This window comes from Lissotriton helveticus (genome assembly GCF_964261635.1).
Source record: "Lissotriton helveticus chromosome 1_1 unlocalized genomic scaffold, aLisHel1.1 SUPER_1_unloc_88, whole genome shotgun sequence".
In the NCBI taxonomy this organism is placed as follows: domain Eukaryota; kingdom Metazoa; phylum Chordata; class Amphibia; order Caudata; family Salamandridae; genus Lissotriton; species Lissotriton helveticus.
In genome coordinates, this window is record NW_027611734.1 from 436,814 (window position 1) to 449,476 (window position 12,663).

Genomic DNA, 12,663 nt, shown 5'->3' on the forward strand with positions numbered 1-12,663 from the left:
TGCACCACTATAGAACCATCTCAAAATCTGTGTAACGAACTGGCAGATTTTTTCAAACTTAAGGTTAATGACATATTTTCTAAATTTTCCACAAAGCTAATTTCAGAACCCACCAGTCCCAATATAAATCACTCCCCCACATCCACATCTTTGTCCGAATTCACTCAAATCACCCCTACACAGATAAAGGAAATTATAACAACTATCAAATCAGGATCACCATTGGATCCATGTCCACCTATGATCATCAAGCCAGTGACCAACTTGATAGCACCCATTCTGACAAACATTTGCAACGCCATGTTTTGTTCAGGTTCTTATCCTTTGGTTTGGAAAAAAGCAATTATCAAACCCTTATTGAAAAAACCAAGCCTGGACCCCTCAGAATCTAAAAGATATCGACCCATTGCATCTTTACCCTCATCTCAATCTCCCCCTTTCACTCTCCTGTGTCCTCTGTCTTTCCTCCACTCTCTCTTGCACTTTTGCTGCCTTATTTGCACTTTCCTCTCTCTTTTTGCATTTTTCCTTTTGCCTTTTTCAGCCCGTTTCCCCCCCCGCTGCTGCCCCCAGGACGACCAGTGCGACCGGCCCAATCCAACTCCCCTCCCCGTTCCCGCCTCCCAGCAGTCCAGCCCTCCCCGCCCCCTACTTAATGGCGTGCGCGCCGCAGGAGCGCCAAAGGCAAGCCCGTATGCGCCCATCCGCGACCCGACTGCAACCAGCGTCAGGAAACCTGGACCTCTGTACCGCCAATGCTACAACCCAGCAGCACTCCATGCTCTCAACCCAGGCCTCAACAACAACTGCAAGTTAGCATCACCAGCCGACATCCACGGACCCTTCAGCTGTCACCGCTGCCAGCACAATCGAACCAAAGACCCTGCAATGCATGCTCCTCAATGTCCGTTCCCTCCACAAACACCCCACCAAAAGCTGGGACCTCCTCGACAGCACTACCCTAGACGTAGCATTCTTTACCGAAACCTGGACCAACACCACCTCAGGACCGGACATCACCATTGCCATTCCCCAAGGATACAAGATCTCCAGGAAGGACCGCCTCACCCGCCCGGGTGGAGGAATCGCAATAGTCCACAAATCCACCTTCCGCCTGAGCACAATCCCCGACGAGTCCACAGACCTGATGGAACACCTTCACTTCAAGATACTGGCCAGCCCTACCTCCACCCTCCGAGGAACCCTCATCTACCAACCTCCTGTACCCTGCAGACTTTTTGCCAACTCCATCAAGGATATCATCTCCCCACATGCCATCACATCCACCAACTACACCCTACTGAAAAATAATTCTGAGTTTTGTAAAGCACCTGGTTACACTTGCCAGTGTGTCCCCCCGCTATCAAAGGACTGAGCAGCACCCTGAGCAGATAGAAATAGCATAGAGATAGCCCTGCACCGACTATACTAAGGCTTAGGGAACAGGAAAGTTTTCAGCTCCTTCCGGAACACCACCTCCGAGGGTTCCACACGAAGCCTGAGTGGGAGGGTGTCCCATCTCCGTGCGGCTAAGAAGCGGAATGATCTCCCTCCCATTCTCGCCCTATTGATTCTAGGGACCGAGAGCAGGTCAGCACCCATAGAGCGCAGGAGCCGGGTGGGCTTGTACGGGAGAAGCAGGTTGCACAGAAAGCCCGGACCCTTACCATGAACGATCCTGTGACTGACACAGAGTGCTTTGAACTCGATACGTTCCCCGATGGGGAGCCAATGCAATGTCTCCAAGGCCCTTTTTGAGAAGGCTCTCCTGGGCAGTTGCAACACCAGGCACGCGGCTGCGTTCTGGATATGCTGCAGTCTTAGGATGCAACTCGCGTTAGCTCCCAGGTATAGGGCATTCCCGTAGTCCAGCCTAGATGTAACCAAGTCATGGACCAGGGCCCTTCTGGCTGACGCTGGGAGAAGGTCGAGTGTCCTTCTCAGACTGCGGAGGATTCCAAAACACGTCCCTGCAACGCGCCGAGTGTGATAATCAAAGGATATTTTGGAATCTATCCACATGCCTAAGTTCTTCACATGATCCTTGGGGACGGGTAATGGGCCCAGAGCCTGCGGCCACCAGGCAGAGGTCCACACCGAGGGGGACCTGCCAACGATGAGCACCTCGGTTTTGTCCCCGTTCAGTCTGAGACAATTGTTGGCCATCTAGACTGCCAAATCCTGAAGGCAGGATGCAAATATGCTGGCTGCGTGCTCAGCTGGCTGCGACAAAGCCACAACCAGCAGCGTGTCGTCGGCATAAGTCACCACCTTTATCCCATACTGCTCAGTAATAGCAGCCACCGGTGCTACATACAGATTGAACAGGGTGGGGCTAAGACTGGAGCCCTGGGGAACTCCCTGCTTTAGGTCAAAAACCTCTGACCTGGGGGGCGTGGCTTGAAGCCGGAGAGTATGGTCGCACTCTGAGGCGGCTCCTCTGCCCGTACAGCTAACCTGCCTCCAGACCTTCACTAGTGCTTACTCCATGCCCAGGGTCGAATCAGGCTGCGACACTGCCTCTCTGGGAGCGCCCGCTGGACTCCAGATGCCCGCTGGATCCCCCTAGCTGCCATGATCGGATCCCGGCGATCGGACCTCATCGGCCCAAGATGGCGGCCGCAACCATCCGGTATTTCGCGTAACGTTCCGAGGCCGCCCCACAAACCGGCAGGCTCTTGCTGCTCGCGAATTGCCCCGTCGAGTCTACGGGCGGCGATCCCCCGTCGTTACAGCCCATCCACGTGTCGGTGGCTTGCACGGGCGCAGAGCGGAGCGGCACACAACGGCCTCCCCCACCCACCCGGCTCCGGCGTCTAGGCGAGTCCCCGGCTCTGGGCCTATCGCCGGAGACCCTTATCCTGCAGCTGCGGCTCCTGATTCCTCCAGCCCCGGAACAGATCGCCTGGGCCCCCATCTGTACCTGACAGCCCACCGCTCATTCTCACTGTACCCCAACAGAAGAGGCTGTACGCCAGTAGGGCCCACTCCGAAGCCACGACACACTACCCAGGGCCCATTAGAGCGAGCTGCACCGGACGCTCACACCTCCAGCCCACCTGCTGCACCTTCCACCTGAGTGCGCCCGCATCACTGGAGACGGCCAGCAAGAGTGGAGACCTGACGCTGTAGTGCTCGTCATCCCCGGAGACCTTCAACTGCCCAAAGAGGCACTTGCTCCTGCCCTGCATCCTGCTTGCTGGCCTCGCAGTGAGTGGGTCCTCCGGAGCCCCCGCTCCTTGCCATTCAATGACTTTTTGTGTTCATCTCCACCAGGGCCCTGGTAAATCACGCCCCCCCCCCCGGAACTGGGACCACAGAGACGTGAGATACACTACTTGTCCCCCCAGCTTACAACGCAAGCTCCCCCCCTTTTTTGTTCCTCCAGCGATTACGCCTCACACACTTCCACCTTCGTAACCCCCTGCTGGGCCCAGTTACAAGATGGTCTCCAACAAAGGGAATCGGCTGTCCACCAGAGGCAACTTAACGAGTTATCATGGGGCTCCAAGGGGGAACCCAAAGACACAGCTCCAGATGCTACCCTCAAGGCGGCGACCCCCCCACCGCAATTGAGACCTTCCCCTACCCTAGAAGATGTCATGGAGGCAATTGCGGGGGTCCGCGACTCGGTAAACGTGGAGGTGACATTGCTACGTGCGGACCTTCGAAAAATGGACTCTAAAGTGAAAATATCGAAAACAAAACCCTGGCGCTTGTCGATGATACCTCTACACTGCAACAGCAGGTGGCTCAACTACAGAAACAACAGCATCAAATGGAGGTGCTCCTTGATGATTACGAAGGACACGCTCGGCGCAACAATCTTCGCATCCTGGGGGTACCGGAGCGCCTTGAGGAGCCGGCTGCTGATCTCTTTGTGGAGAAATTGGTCCTGCAACACCTTCAACCAAAGCACCTCTCCAACTATTTCTCCATAGAAAGGGCCCAAAGAGTCCCGGGGGGTAAGCTGAAGCCGGGCGCCCCCCCCGCCCGATTGTGGCCCGTGTGTTCAACTTCCGTAACCGGGATGTTATCCTCCAGACGGCACTGGCGGGACCGCCTTTGCGAATAGACAATGCACAGATCACGATCATCCCAGACTTTACCGTGAAAGTGCAAGCTCGCTGACGCACCTTCCTGGAAGTAAAGAAGGCCCTCCATGCACAATCCATTAAATACTCCATGTTATTTCCCGCAAAGCTCCGTATCGAATCAGAAGGCAAGACCTGGTTCTTTGAATCTCCCGCTGAAGTGTGGGACTGGCTCGAGGGATGGCGTCAGTCGTCAACCAATCAGAGTCGGCACAGGAAATCCGCAGAGCGCTCCGACGAAGCGGCACCACTGGAAAGTCAGGACCTGTTCACAGACACGGTGCTGGAGGAGCAGTGACCCAAGAGTCCAAGACTGATCGAACATTCGGTTCACTCTTCCTCGAGCCGACTGGTTCCTCACTGTTCGGTAAGCTTCTCCTACCCGTTATGAGACTACACAATGGCTTCTAAAAGGGTCACCATCCTTGCATGGATCCGTCATGATACCTCCACTACTGGGATTTTCCAAGTTCGTCGGGACGGCCCTCAGCCACCATATCCTGCCTTCCCGGCGGTGCTATTCTCACTGGTTTAGCCCTCAGACGGAACCGAACTAAGTGACTCATTGACCCTTTGAACTGGACAATAGTCCACCTCATGCTTGCGGCACGCCTTGACCATATGTATCCTTTTGCTGTTTAGGTCTCGCCTGTCGATGCGCATGCGCATCGAGCTTGCAAGACTATTGGGGCTTAAACAGTCTTTAACCAAGTTGCAAGGAATCGTGGCGATTCCTTGCAGTGCCCGTGAAATACAAGCTTAATGCGCATGTGCATTGAGCTTAAAAGCGCGTGCACATGCCCCCAGCCGCCTGCTTGCATGTATTTTCCCTCAGCCGCACTCCTCCCACACCCCCGCTCCGCCCCCTCCCCTGCCTGCCGTGTCGCGTTTCTTCAGTTATCTTAGCCGCACTCCAGGCCCCTGCTGCTTTCACACCCTCATGCCGCTCACCCCCTCCCCTGCCCGCCGTTTCGCATTCATCCCCCCTCCCCTTCTCTGCCTTCCCTCCATTCACCCCTGCGCGACTTCTCCTCCCCCCTAATTACATGCCTGCTGTTTACTTCTTTCACGGCAGCTCTCTCGCACATCAAAGGCTGCCCCCCACGCCTCGCAACAGACTTCGTTGGCCCCGAGGCAACCAGTTCTGACACACACCAACTTAGAGCTTGACTTGTACTGACCCTGCACCCCAGCAGACATGCAAGCATCAGACATCCACAAGCATCAGACATATATATTCACCCACTCTGCTTCAGTCACCCACTTACACAAATCGCGCCGATACCCCGAGCAGCAGTGCCCGCAATACCGAGCGTTCTGTTATGCCACATCTCTCAGCTTACAGATACCTTCGCTCTTTCTTTTCTTTTCCTCTCAACGTTTCTGCCTCTTTCACTCTCTCCTCCAACTCTCTCCCCCCTCTCCATTTACTTAAACAAATCTCGCAGATACCCCAAGAAGCAGTGCCCGCACTACCAAGCGTTCTGTTATGCCACATCTCTCAGCTTACAGATCCCTTCGCTCTTTCTTTTCCTCTCCACGTTTCTGCAAATCGTTCTGTTATGCCACATCTCTCAGCTTACAGATCCCTTCGCTCTTTCTTTTCCTCTCAACGTTTCTGCCTCTTTCACTCTCTCTTACAACTCTCTCCCCCCTCTCCATTTACTTACACAAATCTCGCAGATACCACAAGCAGCAGTGCCCGCACTACCAAGCCTTCTGTTATGCCACATCTCTCAGCTTACATATTCCTTCGCTCTTTCTTTTCCTCTCCACGTTTCTGCAAATCGTTCTGTTATGCCACATCTCTCAGTTTACAGATCCCTTCGCTCTTTCTTTTCCTCTCAACGTTTCTGCCTCTTTCACTCTCTCTTACAACTCTCTCCCCCCTCTCCATTTACTTACACAAATCTCGCAGATACCACAAGCAGCAGTGCCCGCACTACCAAGCCTTCTGTTATGCCACATCTCTCAGCTTACATATTCCTTCGCTCTTTCTTTTACTCTCCACGTTTCTGCCTCTTTCACTCTCTCTTCCAACTCTCTCCCCCCTCTCCATTTACTTACACAAATCTCGCAGATACCCCAAGCAGCAGTGCCCGTACTACCAAGCCTTCTGTTATGCCACATCTCTCAGCTTACAGATTCCTTCGCTCTTTCTTTTACTCTCCACGTTTCTGCCTCTTTCACTCTCTCTTCCAACTCTCTCCCTCCATCTCCATTTACTTACACAAATCTTGGTGAGGCACAGGCAGCAACAGTCCAAGCTTCCCTCACACACAGAGCAGGTACAGCACAGGCAGCAACAGTGCAAGCTTCCATCACACACGGAGCAGGTACAGCACAGGCAACAGCAATGCAAGCTTCCCTCAAACACGGAGCAGGTACAGCACAGGCAGCAACAGTGCAAGCTTCCCTCACACACAGAGCAGGTACAGCACAGGCAACAGCAGTGCAAGCTTCCCTTACACATGGAACAGGTACAGCACCGACAGCAGCAGTGCAAGCTTCCCTCACACACGGAGCAGGTACAGCACAGGCAGCAGCAGTGCAAGCTTCCCTCACACATAGATCAGGTACAGCACAGGCGGCAGCAGTGCAAGCTTCCCTCAAACACAGAGCAGGTACAGCACAGGCAGCTACAGTGCAAGCTTCCCTCACACACGGAGCAGGTACAGCACAGGCAGCAACAGTGCAAGCTTCCCTCACACACAGAGCAGGTACAGCACAGGCAGCAACAGTGCAAGCTTCCCTTACACACAGAGCAGGTACAGCACAGGCAGCAACAGTGCAAGCTTCCCTCACACACAGAGCAGGTACAGCACAGGCAGCTACAGTGCAAGCTTCCCTCACACACGGAGCAGGTACAGCACAGGCAGCAACAGTGCAAGCTTCCCTCACACACAGAGCAGGTACAGCACAGGCAGCAACAGTGCAAGCTTCCATCACACACGGAGCAGGTACAGCACAGGCAACAGCAGTGCAAGCTTCCCTTACACATGGAACAGGTACAGCACCGACAGCAGCAGTGCAAGCTTCCCTCACACACGGAGCAGGTACAGCACAGGCAGCTCTGAACAATGTGCCTGACCTTATTGCAAGGTGAACTATCCCTTTCTTTCTATAAATTGAGATAAGCCTAGTAGTGGATGTGTTAGCTCCTACTACTAGTTTCAGTGTCTATTGTCACATTTACTTTGAACTATACATTCCTAAAGCCATATGTGTGTGTGCCCATTAATCCCTGGTGCTGTACTTCACCGTCCCTCAACCCTTTTCTAGTGAAAAAAGGGGGAGGGGGATTGGCAACGCCTCACGGGAGCAACCACCATGGAGGATGTGTCAAACTGGTACTCGCTTGACTCCCCACTGTATCATCATCAGCAGTTGCCAACCGTAAAAGTAAAGGGGATCAAAAAATTGTGCTAAAGAAAACAAAACTCTGTGCAGTGATGTGAATGACCCAACTACGTGATAGGGCCTACCCTCCCGCAGATACCCCAAGCAGCAGTGCCCGCACTACTAAGCGTTCTGTTATGCCACATCTCTCAGGTTACAGATCCCTTCGCTCTTTCTATTCCTCTCCACGTTTCTGCAAATTTCACTCTCTTCCAACTCTCTCCCTCCCTCTCCAATTACTTACACAAATCTAGCCGATACCCGAGCAGCAGTGCCCGCACTAGCAAGCATTCTGTTATGCCACATCTCTCAGGTTACAGATCCCTTCTCTCTTTCTATTCCTCTCCACTTTTCTGCCTCTTTCACTCTCTCTTCCAACTCTCTCCCTCCATCTCCATTTACTTACACAAATCTCGCCGATACCCCGAGCAGCAGTGCCCGCATTAGCGAGCGTTCTGTTATGCCACATCTCTCAGCTTACAGATCCCTTCTCTCTTTCTATTTCTCTCCACGTTTCTGCCTCTTTCACTCTCTCTTCCAACTCTCTCCCTCCCTCTCCAATTACTTACACAAATCTCGCCGATACCCCGAGCAGCAGTGCCCGCACTAGCGAGCGTTCTGTTATGCCACATCTCTCAGCTTACAGATCCCTTCGCTCTTTCTTTTCCTCTCAACGTTTCTGCCTCTTTCACTCTCTCTTCCAACTCTCTCCCCCCTCTCCATTTACTTACACAAATCTCGCAGATACCCCAAGCAGCAGTGCCCGCACTACCAAGCCTTCTGTTATGCCACATCTCTAAGCTTACAGATTCCTTCGCTCTTTCTTTTACTCTCCACGTTTCTGCCTCTTTCACTCTCTCTTCCAACTCTCTCCCTCCATCTCCATTTACTTACACAAATCTTTGTGAGGCGCAGGCAGCAACAGTCCAAGCTTCCCTCACACAGAGCAGGTACAGCACAGGCAGCAGCAGTGCAAGCTTCCCTCACACATAGATCAGGTACAGCACAGGCGGCAGCAGTGCAAGCTTCCCTTACACATGGAACAGGTACAGCACCGACAGCAGCAGTTCAAGCTTCCCTCACACACGGAACAGGTACAGCACAGGCAGCAGCAGTGCAAGCTTCCCTCACACACGGAGCCGGTACAGCAAAGGCAGCAACAGTGCAAGCTTCCCTTACACACAGAGCAGGCACAGCACAGGCAGCAACAGTGCAAGCTTCCCTCACACACAGAGCAGGTACAGCACAGGCAGCTACAGTGCAAGCTTCCCTCACACACGGAGCAGGTACAGCACAGGCAGCAACAGTGCAAGCTTCCCTCACACACAGAGCAGGTACAGCACAGGCAGCAACAGTGCAAGCTTCCATCACACACAGAGCAGGTACAGCACAGGCAGCTACAGTGCAAGCTTCCCTCACACACAGAGCAGGTACAGCACAGGCAGCAAGAGTGCAATGTTCACTCACACACAGAGCAGGTACAGCACAGGCAGCAACAGTGCAAGCTTCCATCACACACGGAGCAGGTATAGCACAGGCAACAGCAGTGCAAGTTTCCCTTACACATGGAACAGGTACAGCACCGACAGCAGCAGTGCAAGCTTCCCTCACGCACGGAGCAGGTACAGCACAGGCAGCTCTGAACAATGTGCCTGACCTTATTGCAAGGTGAACTATCCGTTTCTTTCTATAAATTGAGATAAGCCTAGTAGTGGATGTGTTTGCTCCTACTACTAGTTTCAGTGTCTATTGTCACATTTACTTTGAATTATACATTCCTAAAGCCATATGTGTGTGTGCCCATTAATCCCTGGTGCTGTACTTCACCGTCCCTCAAACCTTTTCTAGTGAAAAAAGGGGGAGGGGGATTGGCAACGCCTCACGGGAGCAACCACCATGGAGGATGTGTCAAACTGGTACTCGCTTGACTCCCCACTGTATCATCATCAGCAGTTGCCAACCGTAAAAGTAAAGGGGATCAAAACATTGTGCTAAAGAAAACAAAACTCCGTGTAGTGATGTGAATGACCCAACTACGTGATAGGGCCTACCCTCCCGCAGATACCCCAAGCAGCAGTGCCCGCACTACCAAGCGTTCTATTATGCCACATCTCTCAGGTTACAGATCCCTTCGCTCTTTCTATTCCTCTCCACGTTTCTGCAAATTTCACTCTCTTCCAAATCTCTCCCTCCCTCTCCAATTACTTACACAAATCTCGCCGATACCCCGAGCAGCAGTGCCCGCACTAGCGAGCGTTCTGTTATGCCACATCTCTCAGGTTACAGATCCCTTCTCTCTTTCTATTCCTCTCCACGTTTCTGCCTCTTTCACTCTCTCTTCCAACTCTCTCCCTCCATCTCCATTTACTTACACAAATTTTGGTGATACCCCGAGCAGCAGTGCCCACAATACCGAGCGTTCTGTTATGCCACATTTCTCAGCTTACAGATCCCTTCTCTCTTTCTATTCCTCTCCACGTTTCTGCCTCTTTCACTCTCTCTTCCAACTCTCTCCCTCCCTCTCCAATTACTTACACAAATCTCGCCGATACCCCGAGCAGCAGTGCCCGCACTAGCGAGCGTTCTGTTATGCCACATCTCTCAGCTTACAGATCCCTTCTCTCCTTCTATTCCTCTCCACGTTTCTGCCTCTTTCACTCTCTCTTCCAACTCTCTCCCTCCCTCTCCAATTACTTACACAAATCTCGCCGAAACCCCGAGCAGCAGTGCCCGCACTAGCGAGCGTTCTGTTATGCCACATCTCTCAGCTTACAGATTCCTTCGCTCTTTCTTTTCCTCTCAACGTTTCTGCCTCTTTCACTCTCTCTTCCAACTCTCTCCCCCTCTCCATTTACTTACACAAATCTCGCAGATACCCCAAGCAGCTGTGCCCGCACTACCAAGCCTTCTGTTATGCCACATCTCTCAGCTTACAGATTCCTTCGCTCTTTCTTTTACTCTCCACGTTTCTGCCTCTTTCACTCTCTCTTCCAACTCTCTCCCTCCATCTCCATTTACTTACACAAATCTTGGTGAGGCACAGGCAGCAACAGTCCAAGCTTCCCTCACACACAGAGCAGGTACAGCACAGGCAGCAACAGTGCAAGCTTCCATCACACACGGAGCAGGTACAGCACAGGCAACAGCAATGCAAGCTTCCCTCAAACACGGAGCAGGTACAGCACAGGCAGCAACAGTGCAAGCTTCCCTCACACACAGAGCAGGACCAGCACAGGCAGCAACAGTGCAAGCTTCCATCACACACGGAGCAGGTACAGCACAGGCAACAGCAATGCAAGCTTCCCTCAAACACGGAGCAGGTACAGCACAGGCAGCAACAGTGCAAGCTTCCCTCACACACAGAGCAGGTACAGCACAGGCAGCAACAGTGCAAGCTTCCCTCACACACAGAGCAGGTACAGCACAGGCAGCAACAGTGCAAGCTTCCATCACACACGGAGCAGGTACAGCACAGGCAACAGCAATGCAAGCTTCCCTCAAACACGGAGCAGGTACAGCACAGGCAACAGCAGTGCAAGCTTCCCTTACACATGGAACAGGTACAGCACCGACAGCAGCAGTGCAAGCTTCCCTCACACACGGAGCAGGTACAGCACAGGCAGCAGCAGTGCAAGCTTCCCTTACACATGGAACAGGTACAGCACCGACAGCAGCAGTGCAAGCTTCCCTCACACATCGTCACACACCCTCAGCTTCACACACCCTCACTCACCCTCACACACACACACACACACACACACACACACACACACACATACAACAACAAAAGGAAGAATAGAAATAAACTATCCTAATCCACACTCTAACTCCAAGATAGAAATCCTGAGTCCTAATTCACCCTAATAAACTAACAGCCTAATTCACCCTACAAATACACCCTCAAGATACGCAACAGAAAGACATCCTAGAAAATAAAAACCAAAGGAAAAATACGCCATCCTAATGCACCAGCCAAATAAACAATCAAATAAAACTAAACAAAACACAATATAAGTAAAGACTCAAAAAATAGCCTCCTATTCCACCCTATTCAAAGAAATGATTGTGCATTTAACAGATAGATAAGTTTTATGCCATTTTCTGAGACAAAAACAAATTTTTGCACGCAATTAAAAACAAAGGGGGGCAACGGAGTCGTGCATCAGATACGTTACACACAAAATCTACTTCCCAAATGTGAGCTACAGCATGCAATGATGTTTATCAGGCTTCAGGTCACCAAACAAAAATTATTCGGACAAAATAACACCAACAAAAGAACGAAGAAATATCTGTCAGGAAGCGAGGACGAGGATGTACAAACACAAAAGTGAAACAGCCTATTTTTAACTGGCGTAATAAACAAGCACTATTCATCTGGGAAATGGGACGGATTAAACACAATTGTCACGAGTTACACAAAAAGCCGTACGCATATAACAATAGCAGTTCATCACACGGAATTACATCAAATAAAAAAAACATATTACGCAACTTGGATTCAGCGCTAACATCATCAATTAACATTACATATGTCTCTTAGCTTCACAAAACAACGCGTAATACAATTAAGACTTTTTAAGTGTACAATATTCATGGCGAAAAGAGTACTTAGAAACTCAAAGAACAGCTCTTGTACGTCAAATAACAAACAACTGCTAATAATACATTACATAACACTTTAAGAAAATAAATACATTACATATCGAAGAATAAAAACAAGACTTTAATTACATTACATAATATTCATTTCGAAATATTACAAACAAAAAAATACAATGTCAACATTATTAAAAATACACTCCTATTCATTCGTTAACTTAAACATACTATAGGTAGTAAATAAAAACACTTACTTACATATAAAATAAATCAATAACTAAAATATTTACAATCGCTAACAAAATATGTCACTATTTTATTAAATACACTCATAATTATTAACTAATTTATGCATACTATCAATACTACTTTAAATTAGATTAAAAAAACACTTAGAGGAAATCTCTTACCTATCATACGACGCACCAACAGCACACGAACAGGAACACGCCTTCCGCATCCCGCTATTCTCCATGTTCTGGAGAATTCCACCGATTACGTATGCAAATCGGAACGCGACGTCAAAAACGTAGCGCTCCGATTGGCTAAAAAAAATGTCAATCAAAAA